Source organism: Balaenoptera physalus (assembly GCF_965194825.1).
Source record: "Balaenoptera physalus genome assembly, chromosome: 6".
NCBI lineage: Eukaryota > Metazoa > Chordata > Mammalia > Artiodactyla > Balaenopteridae > Balaenoptera > Balaenoptera physalus.
This window is the reverse complement of record NC_138885.1, coordinates 100600808-100613567: the sequence shown is the minus strand read 5'-3', so window position 1 is coordinate 100613567 and position 12760 is coordinate 100600808. Positions and strand designations below refer to the sequence as shown.

The 12760-nt window shown below is 36.2% G+C and overlaps 1 protein-coding gene and 1 long non-coding RNA gene across 2 annotated transcripts in view; both read left to right on the top strand.

The window, feature by feature from the left end:
• KANSL1L (KAT8 regulatory NSL complex subunit 1 like) overlaps positions 1-12760 on the top strand; it is a 168708-nt gene that overhangs the window by 128563 nt on the left and 27385 nt on the right.
• On the top strand, positions 2550-11974 carry LOC309663445. The gene is made up of 2 exons (XR_014265281.1): positions 2550-2614; positions 2942-11974. It is a non-coding gene; the product is annotated as an uncharacterized lncRNA (long non-coding RNA).

Here is a 12760-nt window from a genome sequence, read left to right as displayed (position 1 = left end):
TCCAACACTTGTTATTTTCTGTTTTTTTAAACTTTTTATTTTATATTATAGTATAGTTGATTAACAATGTTTAGGTGATAGTTTCAGGTGTACAGCAAAGTGATTCAGTTATACATATACATGTACCTATTCTTTTTCAAATTCTTTTCCCATTTAGGTTGTTACATAATATTGAGTAGAGTTCCCTGTGCTATACAGTAGGTCCTTGTTGGTTATCCATTTTAAATATAGCAGTGTGTACCTGTCAATCCCAAACTCCCTAACTATCCCTTTCCCCCATCCTCCCCCCCGGTAACCATAAGTTCGTTCTCTAAGTCTGTGAGTCTGTTTCTGTTTTCTAAATAAGTTCATTTGTATCATTTCTTTTTAGATTCCGCATATAAGCGATATCATACGATATTTCTCTTTCTCTGTCTGACTTACTTCACTCAGTATGACAATCTCTAGGTCCATCTATGTTGCTGTAAATGGTGTTATTTCATTCTTTTTAACGGCTGAGTAATATTCCATTGCATATATGTACCACATCTTCTTTATCCATTCCTCTGTTGATGGACACTGACGTTGCTTCTGTGTCTTGGCTATTGTAAATAGTGCTGCAATGAACATTGGGGTGCATGTATCCTTTCAGACCATGTTTTTCTCCAGATATATGCTCAGGAGTGGGATTGCAGGATCATATGGTAGCTCTGTTTTTAGTTTTTTAAGGAACCTCCCTATGTTCTCCATAGTGGCTGTACCAATTTACATTCCCACCAACAGTGTAGTAGGGTTCCCTTTTCTCCACACCCTCTCCAGCATTTATCATTTGTAGACTTTTTGATGATGGCCATTATGACTGGTGTGAGGTGATACCTCATTGCAGTTTTGATTTGCATTTATCTAATAATTAACAATGTTGAACATCTTTTCATGGGCCTCTTGGCCATCTGTATGTCTTCTTTGGAGAAATGTATATTTAGGTCTTCTGCCCATTTTTTGATTGGGTTGTTTGTTTTTATGATATTAAGCTGCATGAGCTGTTTGTAAATTTTGGAGATTAATCGCTTGTCGTTCACATCATTTGCAAATATTTTCTCCCAATCTGTGGGTTGTCTTTTCATTTTGTTTATGGTTTCCTTTGCTGTGCAACAGCTTTTGAGTTTAATTAGGTTGCATTTGTTTATTTTTGTTTTTATTTCCATTACTCTGGGAGATGGGTCGAAAAAAGATATTGCTGCGATTTATGTCAGAGAGTGTTTTTCCTATGTTTTCCTCTAAGAATTTTATAGTGTCTGGTCTCACATTTAGGTCTTTAATACATTTTGAGTTTATTTTTTTGTATGGTGTTATGTAGTTTTCCAATTTCATTCTTTTACATGTAGCTGTCCAGTTTTCCCAGCACCACTTACTGAAGAGGCTGTCTTTTCTCCATTGTATATTCTTGCCTCCTTTATCAAAGATAAGGTGACCATATGTGCGTGGGTTTATCTCTGGACTTTCTATCCTGTACCATTGATCTCTATTTCTGTTTTTGTGCCAGTACCATACTGTCTTGATTATTATAGCTTTGTAGTATAGTGTGAAGTCAGGGAGCCTGATTCCTCCAGCTCCATTTTTTTTTTCTTAAGATTGCTTTGACTATTCAGGGTCTTTTGTGTCTCCATACAAATTCTAAGATTTTTTTGTTCTAGTTCTGTGAAAAATGCCATTGGTAATTTGATAGGGATTGCATTGAACCTGTAGATTGCCTTGGGTAGTATAGTCATTTTGACAGTATTGATTCTTCTAATCCAAAAACATAGTATATCTTTCCATCTGTATGTGTCGTCTTTAATTTCTTTCATCAGCATCTTATAGTTTTTGGAGTACAGGTCTTTTGCTTCCTTAGGTAGGTTTATTCCTAGGTATTTTATTCTTTTTGATGTGATGGTAAATGGGATTATTTATTGAATTTCTCTTTCTGATAGTTCATTGTTAGTGTATAGAAATGGAACAGATTTCTATATATTAATTTTGTATCCTGCAACTTTACTGAGTTCATTGATGAGGTCTGGTAGTTTTCTGGTATCATTTGCATTTGTCTCTAGGTATTTTTAAATTTCCTCTTTGATTTCTTCAGTGATCCCTTGGTTGTTTAGTAGCATAGTATTTAGCCTCCACGTGTTTGTGGTTTTTTTACAGTTTTTTTCTTGTAGTTTATTTCTAATCTCATAGTGTTGTGGTCGGAAAAGATGCTTGATATGATTTCAATTTTCTTAAATTTACTGATGCTCACTTTGTGGCCCAGCATGTGGTCAATCCTGGAGAATGTTCCTTGTGCACTTGAAAGGAATATGTATTCTGCTGCTTTTGGATGGAATGCTCTATAAATATGAATTAAGTCCATCTGGTCTAATGTGTCATTTAAGGCCTATGTTTCCTTATTGATTTTCTGTCTGGATGATTTGTCCATTGAAGAAAATGGGGTGTTAAAGTTCCCCACTGTTATAGTGTTACTGTCGATTTCTCACTTTAAGGCTGTAAGTATTTACCTTATACATTGAGGTGGTCCTATGTTGGGTGCATAAATATTTACAATTGTTATGTCTTCTTCTTGGATTGATCCCTTGATCATTATGTACTGTCCTTCTTTGTCTCTTATAACAGACTTTTTTTTTTTTTATATTATACTAGTTTGTTGTATCTTTTTTTTTTTTTTTATTTTTGACTGTGTTGGGTCTTCGCTTCTGTGCGAGGGCTCTCTCCAGTTGCGGCAAGCGGGGGCCACTCTTCATCACGGTGCGCAGGCCTCTCACTACCGCGGCCTCTCTTGCTGCGGAGCACAGGCTCCAGACGCGCAGGCTCAGCAATTGTGGCTCACGGGCCTAGTTGCTCCGCGGCATGTGGGATCCTCCCAGACCAGGGCTCGAACCCGTGTCCCCTGCATCGGCAGGCAGATTCTCAACCACTGCGCCACCAGGGAAGCCCTAACAGACTTTATTTTAAAGTCTATTTTGTCTGATATGAGTATTGCTGCTCCAGCTTTCTTTTGATTTCCATTTGCATGGAATACCTTCATCTATCCCCTCACTTTCAGTCGGTATGTGTCCCTAGGTCTGAAGTGGGTCTCTTGTAGACAGCATATATACAGGTCTTGTTTTTGTATCCATTCAGCTGGTCTATGTCTTTTCGTTGGAGCATTTAATCCATTTACATTTAAGGTAATTATCGATATGTATGTTCCTACTTCCATTTTCTTAATTGCTTTGGGTTTGTTTTTGTAGGTCTTTTTTCCTCCCTTCCTCTTTTGTTCTCTTCTCTTGTGGTTTGATGACCACCTTTAGTGTTGTGTTTGGGTTGCTTTTTCTTTTTTGTGTGTGTATCTATTGTAGTTTTTGGGTTTGCTGTTCCCATGAGATTTTGATATAGCAGTCTATATATGTACAAGGTTGTTTTAAGTTGCTGGTCTCTTTCCCACCTAGAGGAGTTCCTGTAACATTTGTTGCAAAGCTCGTCTGGTGGTGCTGAATTCTCTTAGCTTTTGTTTGTCTGTAAAGCTTTTGATTTTTCTGTCAAATCTGAATGAGAGCCTTGCTGGGTAGAGTATTCTTGGTTGTAGGTTCCTCCCTTTCATCACTTTAAATATATCATGCCACTCCCTTCATGCAGGCAGAGTTTCTGCTGAGAAATTGGCTGATAACATGGGAATTCCTTTGTATGTTGTCATTTTTCCCTTGTTGCTTTTTTTTTTAATTTTATTTTATTTATTTTTTTATACAGTAGGTTCTTATTAGTCATCATTTTTATACACATCAGTGTATACATGTTAATCCCAATCGCCCAATTCACCACACCACCACCCCCCACCGCTTTCCCCCCTTGGTGTCCATACATTTGTTCTCTACATCTGTGTCTCAATTTCTGCCCTGCAAACTGGTTCATCTGTACCATTTTTCTAGGTTCCACATATATGCGTTAATATACGATATTTGTTTTTCTCTTTCTGACTTACTTCACTCTGTATGACAGTCTCTAGATCCATCCACATCTCAACAAATGACCCAATTTTTTACTTACTTTTTATGGCTGAGTAATATTCCATTGTATATATGTACTACAACTTCTTTTTCTTTTTTCTTTTTTTTTTTTAACATCTTTATTGGTGTATAATTGCTTTACAATCGTGTGTTAGTTTCTGCTTCATAACAAAGTGAATCAGTTATACATATACATATATCCCCATATCTCTTCCCTCTTATGTCTCCCTCCCTCCCACCCTCCCTATCCCACCCCTCTAGGTGGTCACAAAGCACCGAGCTGATCTCCCTGTGCTATGCAGCTGCTTCCCACTAGCTATCTATTTTACATTTGGTAGTGTATATATGTCCATGCCACTCTCTCACTTCGTCCCAGCTTACCCTTCCCCCTCCCCATATCCTGAAGTCCATTCTCTAGTAGGTCTATGTCTTTATTCCTGCCTTGCCCCTAGGTTCTTCATGACCTTTTTTTTTTTTTTTTTTTTAGATTCCATATATATGTGTTAGCATACAGTATTTCTTTTTCTCTTTCTGACTTACTTCACTCTGTATGACAGACTCTAGGTCCATCCACCTCACTACAAATAACTCCATTTCGTTTCTTTTTATGGGTGAGTAATATTCCATTGTATATATGTGCCACATCTTCTTTATCCATTCATCTGTTGATGGACACTTAGGTTGCTTCCATGTCCTGGCTATTGTAAATAGAGATGCAATGAACATTGTGGTACATGACTTTTTTTGAATTATGATTTTCTCAGGGTATATGCCCAGTAGTGGGATTGCTGTGTCGTATGGTAGTTCTATTTTTAGTTTTTTAAGGAACCTCCATAGTGTTCTCCATAGTGGCTGTATCAATTTACATTCCCACCAACAGTGCAAGAGGGTTCCCTTTTCTCCACACCCTCTCCAGCATTTGTTGTTTGTAGATTTTCTGATGATGCCCATTCTAATGGGTGTGAGGTGATACCTCATTGTAGTTTTGATTTGCATTGCTCTAATAATTAGTGATGTTGCGCAGCTTTTCATGTACTTCTTGTCCATCTGTATGTCTTCTTTGGAGAAATGTCTATTTAGGTCTTCTGCCCATTTTTGGATTGGGTTGTTTGTTTTTTTAATATTGAGCTGCATGAGCTGTTTATAATTTTGGAGATTAATGCTTTGTCCATTGATTCGTTTGCAAATATTTTAATATTTTTTCCTTGTCTTTAATTTTTGTCAATTTGATTACTCTGTGTCTTGGCATGTTCCTCCTTGGCTCAACCTACCTGGCACTCTGTGCTTCCTGGACTTGGGTGACTCTTTCCTTTCCCATGTTTGGCAAGTTTTCAGCTATTATCTCTTCAAATATTTTCTCAGGTCCTTTCTCTCTCTCTTCTCCGTCTGGGGCCTCTGTAATGTGAATGTTGGTGCGTTTAATGTTGTCCCAGTGGTCTCTTAGACTGTCTTCATTTATTTTCATTCTTTTTTCTTTATTCTGTTCTGCAGCAGCAATTTCCACCATTCTGTTTTCCAGGTCACTTATCCATTCTTCTGCTTCAGTTATTCTGCTATTGATACCTTCTAGTGTATTTTTCATGTAAGTTATTGTATTGTTCATCTCTGTTTGTTTGTTCTTTAGTTCTTCTAGGTCTTTGTTAAACATTTCTTGCATCTTCTTGATTCTTTCCTCCATTCTTTTTCTGAGATCCTGGGTTATCTTCACTATCATTATTCTGAATTTTTTTCCAGAAGCTTTCCTATCTCCACTTCACTTAGTTGTTTTTCTGGGGTTTTATGTTGTTCCTTCATCTGGGACATAATCTTCTGCCATTTCATCTTGTCTAACTTTCTGTGATTGTGGTTTTCATTCCACAGGCTGTAGGATTGTAGTTCTTCTTGCATCTGCTGTCTTCCCTCTCTTGGATGAGACTATCTAAGAGGCTTGTGCAAGCTTCCTGATGGGAGGGACTGGTAGTAGGTAGAACTAGGTCTTGTCCCTCTGGTGGGCAGGGCCACGCTCAGTAAAACTTTAATCCATTTGTCTTGTCTGCTGATGGATGGGGCTGTGTTTTCTCCCTGTTGGTTTTTTGGCCTGAGTCTACAGCACTGGAGCCTACAGGCTGTTTGGTGGGGCTAATGGTGGCCGCTGGAAGGGCTTACACTAATTAGTACTTCCCAGAACTGCTGCTGCCAGTGTCTTTGTCCCCACAGTGAGCCACAGCCACCTCCCACCTCTGCAGGGGGCCCTCTCATACTAGCAGGTAGGTCTGGCCCAGTCTCTTATGGGGTCACTGCTTTTTTCCCCTGGGTCCTGGTACACACAAGACTTTGTGTGTGGCCTCCAAGAGTGGAGTTTCTGTTTCTCCCAGACCTGTGGAAGTCCTGCAATCAAATTCCACTGGCCTTCAAAGCCAGATTCTCTGTGGTCTCCTTGTCCCATTGCTGGACCCCCAGGTTCAGAAGCCTAATGTGGGGTTCAGAACTTTCACTCCAGTGGGGGAGCTTCTGTGGTATAATTGTTTTCCAGTTTGTGGGTCGCCCACCTGGCGGGTATGAGATTTGATTTTATTGCAATTGCATCCCTCCTACTCTTTCTTTGTGGCTGGCTTCTCCTTTGTCTTTGGATGTAAGGTATCTTTTTTGGTATGTTCCAGAGTTTTTTGTTAATGGTTGTTCAGCAGTTAGTTGTGATTCCAGTGTTCTTGTAAAAAGGGGTGAACACATATCCTTTTACTCCACCATTTTGAGCTAATCCCCTATAGTTAGGTTTAAATCTATCATTTTGATTTTGTTATTTGTTTTTTTATTTCTCTCATATATTATTTGTTCTTTTTTCCTGCCTTTTTTCTTTCCCTTGAAATTAAATGTCCTTAGACTGGCCTTTGTTGTTTCATTCTATGCATGTGTAGATTGTTATTTGACAAAAGAGTGAAATGTGCCCTATGGAATTTCTGGAGCCCTTTCTCTGAAAAGCTTCCTTTTTTTATGACAGTCTCCTCTATAAGTTGTAGCCATCTTTTTCTCCCCAAAGTTTAACATCTGTGTCTTAAAATCTTCTAGACTGACACACTCTACTTGGACCCCCCCATCCTTGTGCAAAGAGCTGGTAGATTTATCGGATCATCTCATTTGTTTTTCTTCTCTCAGGGATAAGTCATATGCTACCTGTTGTCCAAGTTCTGAAAACAGTTGTTTGATATAAGTCCCATAGGTGTACTTCTTTTTTAAATTGAAGTATAGTTGATGTGCAATATTATATTAGTTGCTGGTGTACGAGATAGTTATTCAATATTTTTATAGATTATACTCCATTCAAAATTATTACAAGATAATGGCTATATTTCCCGGTACTGTACATTATATCATTGTTGCTTATTTATTCTATACATAGTAGTTTGTCTCTTAATCCCATACCCCTATCTCACCCCTACTTCCTTCCCTCTCCCCCATGGTAACCACTAGTGGAATTGCTGGATCATATGGTAGTTGTATCTTTAGTTTTTTTAAGAAACACCATACCGTTTTCCATAGTGGCTGTACCAGTTTACATTCCCACCAACAGTGTGCAAGTGTTCCATTTCCTCCACATCCTCACCAACATTTGTTATTTGTAGACTCTTTGACAATAGCCTTTCTGACAGGTGTGAAGGGATATCTCATTGTGGTTTTGATTTGCATTTCTCTGATGATTAGTGATGTTGAGCATTTTTTCATGTGCCTATTGGCCATCTGTATGTCTTCTTTGGAAAAATGTCTGTTTAGGTCTTCTGCCCATTTTTTGATTGGGTTGTTTATTTTTTTGCTGTTGCATTGTATGAGTGGTTTATAAATTTTGGATATTAACCCCTTATCAGTCATATCATTTGCAAATATTTTCTCCTGTTCACTGGTAGGTTGTCTTTTCATTTTGTTAGTGTTTTCCTTTGCTGTGCAAAAGCTTTTAAGTTTAATTAGGTCCCATTTGTTTATTACTTCATGGACAGAAATGGAATTGCTTTTTCTACTTTCAAAACTGATTTCTTAATAACATATCCCATTTAGCTATTGCTTAATCTCTCCTCCACAACAAATTTGAAAGTGTCTGTATTTATCTCTGTTACATGTTGGGTTCCCTGAGAAGCACTGCAATGTCATAATGTTATTTTACTCTTCACCCTGCTATAGTATGGTATCCAACAAAAGCATTTTATTGAAACAGATTTTTAAAGGTCAAAGTGACCTTTTAATTAGGTCACTTAGCCAGATCCAATGCTGAACTTTTGATTCCAGTAATGTGGTGGGATAATTATCTTAGGAAAGCTTCTGGATACAAAGTATTAGAATGTAAAGTATCAAGAATATTTTTTTTTGAATTTTAAATCATTTTATTATCATTTGTTAAAGTATGCAAGACATTTTCATATAAAGTAAAAATATATTGCTTATGAAAAAGTGAACAATTTAATGAAAGGTATCTTGACTACATCATGAATTGAAAAAATGCTACACAAATTTCTTTGTTGTAAATGATACAATGTATATTATGACTACTCCTTTAACCAATTTTAATGGAAAAATTCATTGCTGCTATAAAACTATAGAAAGGGTTACCTCACTTTTGCTGGGCTCTTAGAGAATCTAAAAGTTTATTTTAAAAACCATCTTTTCCCATTGAGAAATTACATTTGAGGTAATTGCTTTAAACTTTTTGCTAAGCTTAGTGAAATTAAATTCACAATTAAGTTGGTCTTTTGAATTAAGTTTGCTTATTATTCCTTCCTTCTTTCAACAAATAATTTCTGAATGTCTACTGTGTGTAAAGGTACTCTGTTAAGGGCTCTGAAGGAGGCAGAGGTGATTATGTCATAAGAATATTTTTTACAGTGGATGCCTAACCTGGCTCAAAAAATGGAAATCCTCAGAATTAAAAAGGAAGGAAAGAAAGGAGAAAGAGAAGTAGAAATTTTTGTTTAATAGTCTTGATAGAGACTGGAGGCAAAGCCTAGAATCTGGGAGATGTGAGGAGACATATTAAGAGACCCTGCATAAAGCCAAGAACCTTCAATGCTACTCACTTTGTGAGTGCATGAACTGGAACTCAGACCTGCTGAACAGCGGTGCAAAGAACTTGCCTTTCTTTGCCTTGGGCTCTGGCTGAAAAATGGAAAATAGAATTTCTGCATAGAATTTGTAATGACAAGTCAGGCCTTTTACATCTTTAAAGTCTGAAATCATTCTACCTAAGAGTTTTATTTAAAAAGACAAGAATTGCAGGCTTCCCTGGTGGCACAGTGGTTAAGAATCTGCCGGCCAATGCGGGGGACATGGGTTCGAGCCCTGGCCCAGGAAGATCCCACATGCCACAGAGTGGCTGAGCCCGTGTGCCACAGCTACTGAGCCTGCCCTTTAGAGCCTGCGAACCACAACTACTGAGCCCACGTGCCACAACTACTGAAGCCCACGCTCCTGGAGCCCATGCTCCACAACAGGAGAGGCCACGACAATGAGAAGCCCATGCACCGCAACGAAGAGTAGCCCCTGCTCGCAGCAACTAGAGAAAGCCTGTGCACAGCAATGAAGACCCAACACAGCCAGAAATAAACAAACAAACAAATTAATTAATTAATTTAAAAAAAAGGACAAGAATCGCATTTTAAAATGGTTAGCTAGTGTTCCAGATGGCTGGCAGAAATAAATGTATATCCTTTCTAGGGGAATGAACTCTCAATAGAAACTTTCCAGGATTCCCCTGAATAAAATTCCAATAAATGTGAATTCCTAATTTAAAAAAAATATAAAAACAGACACAGCAACAAAGCAACATCAGGAGAGTCAGCAAAAACAAACTAACTCCCACCCCCCCACACACACACACATCCTTACAAAAATAACTTCAGCTAGTGCAGTTATCATATACAGAATGCAAAATTAAGTAAGTTTATATATTTAAGGAAAATAAATCAGAAAATTAGTAATATGTTTAAGAAATAGGTAGATAAAACTCAAGAGAGAATTGGTGGTTAGAAAATAGATCTGAATGAAAGTATACAAAATGAAATACAGAGAGAAAAAAGAATTGGAAGATATGAAGAGAAATGAATAAATATAAAGGTTAGAGGAGAAGATGTAGCATATGTCTTCAGAGAGGGAAACACCTAGGATAGCTGGCTTCTGCAACCACTTTTGCCCTGGAACTTTGGCAGAAATTTTCAAATTTGGTTCAGATGCTAATAGATGATAGGTATGGGGGATGCTGTTGGGTGTGTTTTGGGAGACCTGAAGCACATGGCCATTTTTCACTTCAGAACATTTTTGACCAATGTTTTCCTCATAACACTTGCTAAATACCTGGGCTGCAGAGAACAGAAGGCTTAAAAAAAACATCAATGACAAAAACCCCTTTAAAGCAGTGTGGCACTCCTCAGTATACTCTTAAGATTTTTTTTCTTAAGGTCTGAATGATCAGGGGAAATTCTGCAAAATACAACAAACACTTAGCTGAAAACCTTGAAGGGCCAGGAACAAATCAGATATAGAAAACCATAGTAGGGCGGTAACCCAAGCTTAACTGAGTGCACTCCCTGAGTAGATGAAAGGAGAGAAACCTGCAGTTTATCTGCTTAGCAGTAGGGAAAGAGAACCCTCTATGGAGAAAGATGACATCATTTGGAGCCTTTATGATTTAAAAAAAAATACCATCTGGCATTCAATCAAAAATTACTAGGCATCCCAAAAGACAGGACCATATGACCAGCCTTCAAGAGAGAAAAACAGACAATAGTGACAAACCACCAAGTGATTCTGATAACTGGATTTAACAGCCAAGATCTTTAAAATGGCTGTGATTAATATGTTGAAAAAATAGAGAACAACTGGAAAAAAACAGATTATTTTACCAGATATTTGGAATCTATTTTTTAAAAATAGAGTCATATGAACATTCTCAAACTCAAAATATAACATGTGAAATTAATACTTCACCAGCTGATGAGTTTAACTACAAATTAGATGGAGCATAAGATATGGTTAATGAACTAAAAGACTTATTAATATAAAATACTCAAATAGAAGCACAGAGATAAAACAGAATTTAAAAAATACAGAAACAGAATTAGAGAACTGTAAATCAGTGAAAAAAAATTAACCATATATGTTATTAGACTCTAGAAGAAAGGAGAGAGAATAGGACAGAAATAACATTTGAACAGATAATAATAGAGAGTATTTCCTAAACTAAAACAGGACATCCACCTATAGATTCAAGAAGTTCTGTGAACCTCAAAAATAACAAATACATAGAAATTACATCAAGACATATTATAGCAAGCCTGCTAAAAAGTGAAGACACAGAAAATATTAAAAGCAATCAGGGTAAAAAAGACACATTACCTTCAAATGAGGACAACCATAAGACTTAACTACTCAATAGAAACAATGGAAGCCAGATAAAAATGCAAATATTCTTAAAATGCTGAAAGAAAAAAAAATGCTAGAACTCTATATCCACAAAAATATCCTTCAAAAATGATGATATACAAAGGTTTCAGATAAATAAAAATGGAAAGAATTTGTTGACAGCAAATCTACACTAATAATAATAGCAAAGGGAGAAGGAACATGATCCCAGATGGAAACAGAATTGTAGAAAGAAGCTAAGAAGAATGGAAAAGATAAATATATGGGTAATTTAAATGTTGACAATGAAAATAATAACAGTAATATAATGTAGAGGTTTATATATGGAATTAAAATGCCTTACAACAATAACAAAGAAAGAGGAGAGTAAATGGAGTTAAAGTCTTCTAATGTCCCATTGTTTTCAGGGAAGTGGTAAAAGGAATAATTTGTTTTATACTCTAAAAGCCATAAGTTAAGGATGCATTGTAATCTCTAGGAAAACACTAAAAGAAAAGAAAAGAATGTATAAGTTTAAGTTATCTGAGGGGAAAAATATGACAAAATATTTTATCAATCCTAATAAACGATAGTAATCAGTGAAACATAGAAACAAATATACATATGCAATAAATTTCCATATATTGATACAATATAGAAAATAAATCTAGTTGCTGGTTCTTTGCAAAGAAATTGATAAACCCCTAGCATTTTCCTCAAGAAGAATCGAAAGTTGCTTTGACATTTAAAAATTTGTTAAGGTAATAACCACATAATTAGATTAAAGAAGAAAAGCCAAGTAATCATTTCAATAGGTTCACAAAAAGTGTATGATTAAGTTCAACATTAATATACTTAAAAGAATACTTTTGGCAAAGTAGGCATACATCCTGATAAAGAATATACCAAAAAAATCTACAATCATTCTTAACCCTTATTATTCTTACTTATGAAAAATTAAAAGCATTTCCTTTATAATGAGGGACAAAACAATATGTCCTTTGGTCATTTCTATTCATTATTGAACTGGTGAGCCTATCTAGCATGGTTGGAACCTTATAAATAATAATAAATAAAGGTTTTAGGACTGAATGAAAGAAACTAAACTGTCATGACTTTTAGATAATATGTTTGGTTAATAGAAAACTAAAAGAAACAACAAATAATATTATTTGAATAAGAAAGTTTAGCAGAGTTGTGGGACATGTTCAGTATATATCAATTGTATTTTTCAATTCCTTTTACATGAAACAATATTATGGTACCTAGGAATACATCTAACAAAATATGTAAAGACTTTTAGAGAAGAAATTTACAAAGTTTTATTGAAAGAAATTAAAGACCTAAATAAATGAAGAGATATACCATATTCATGGATGGATGACCTTTAATCATGATATCAA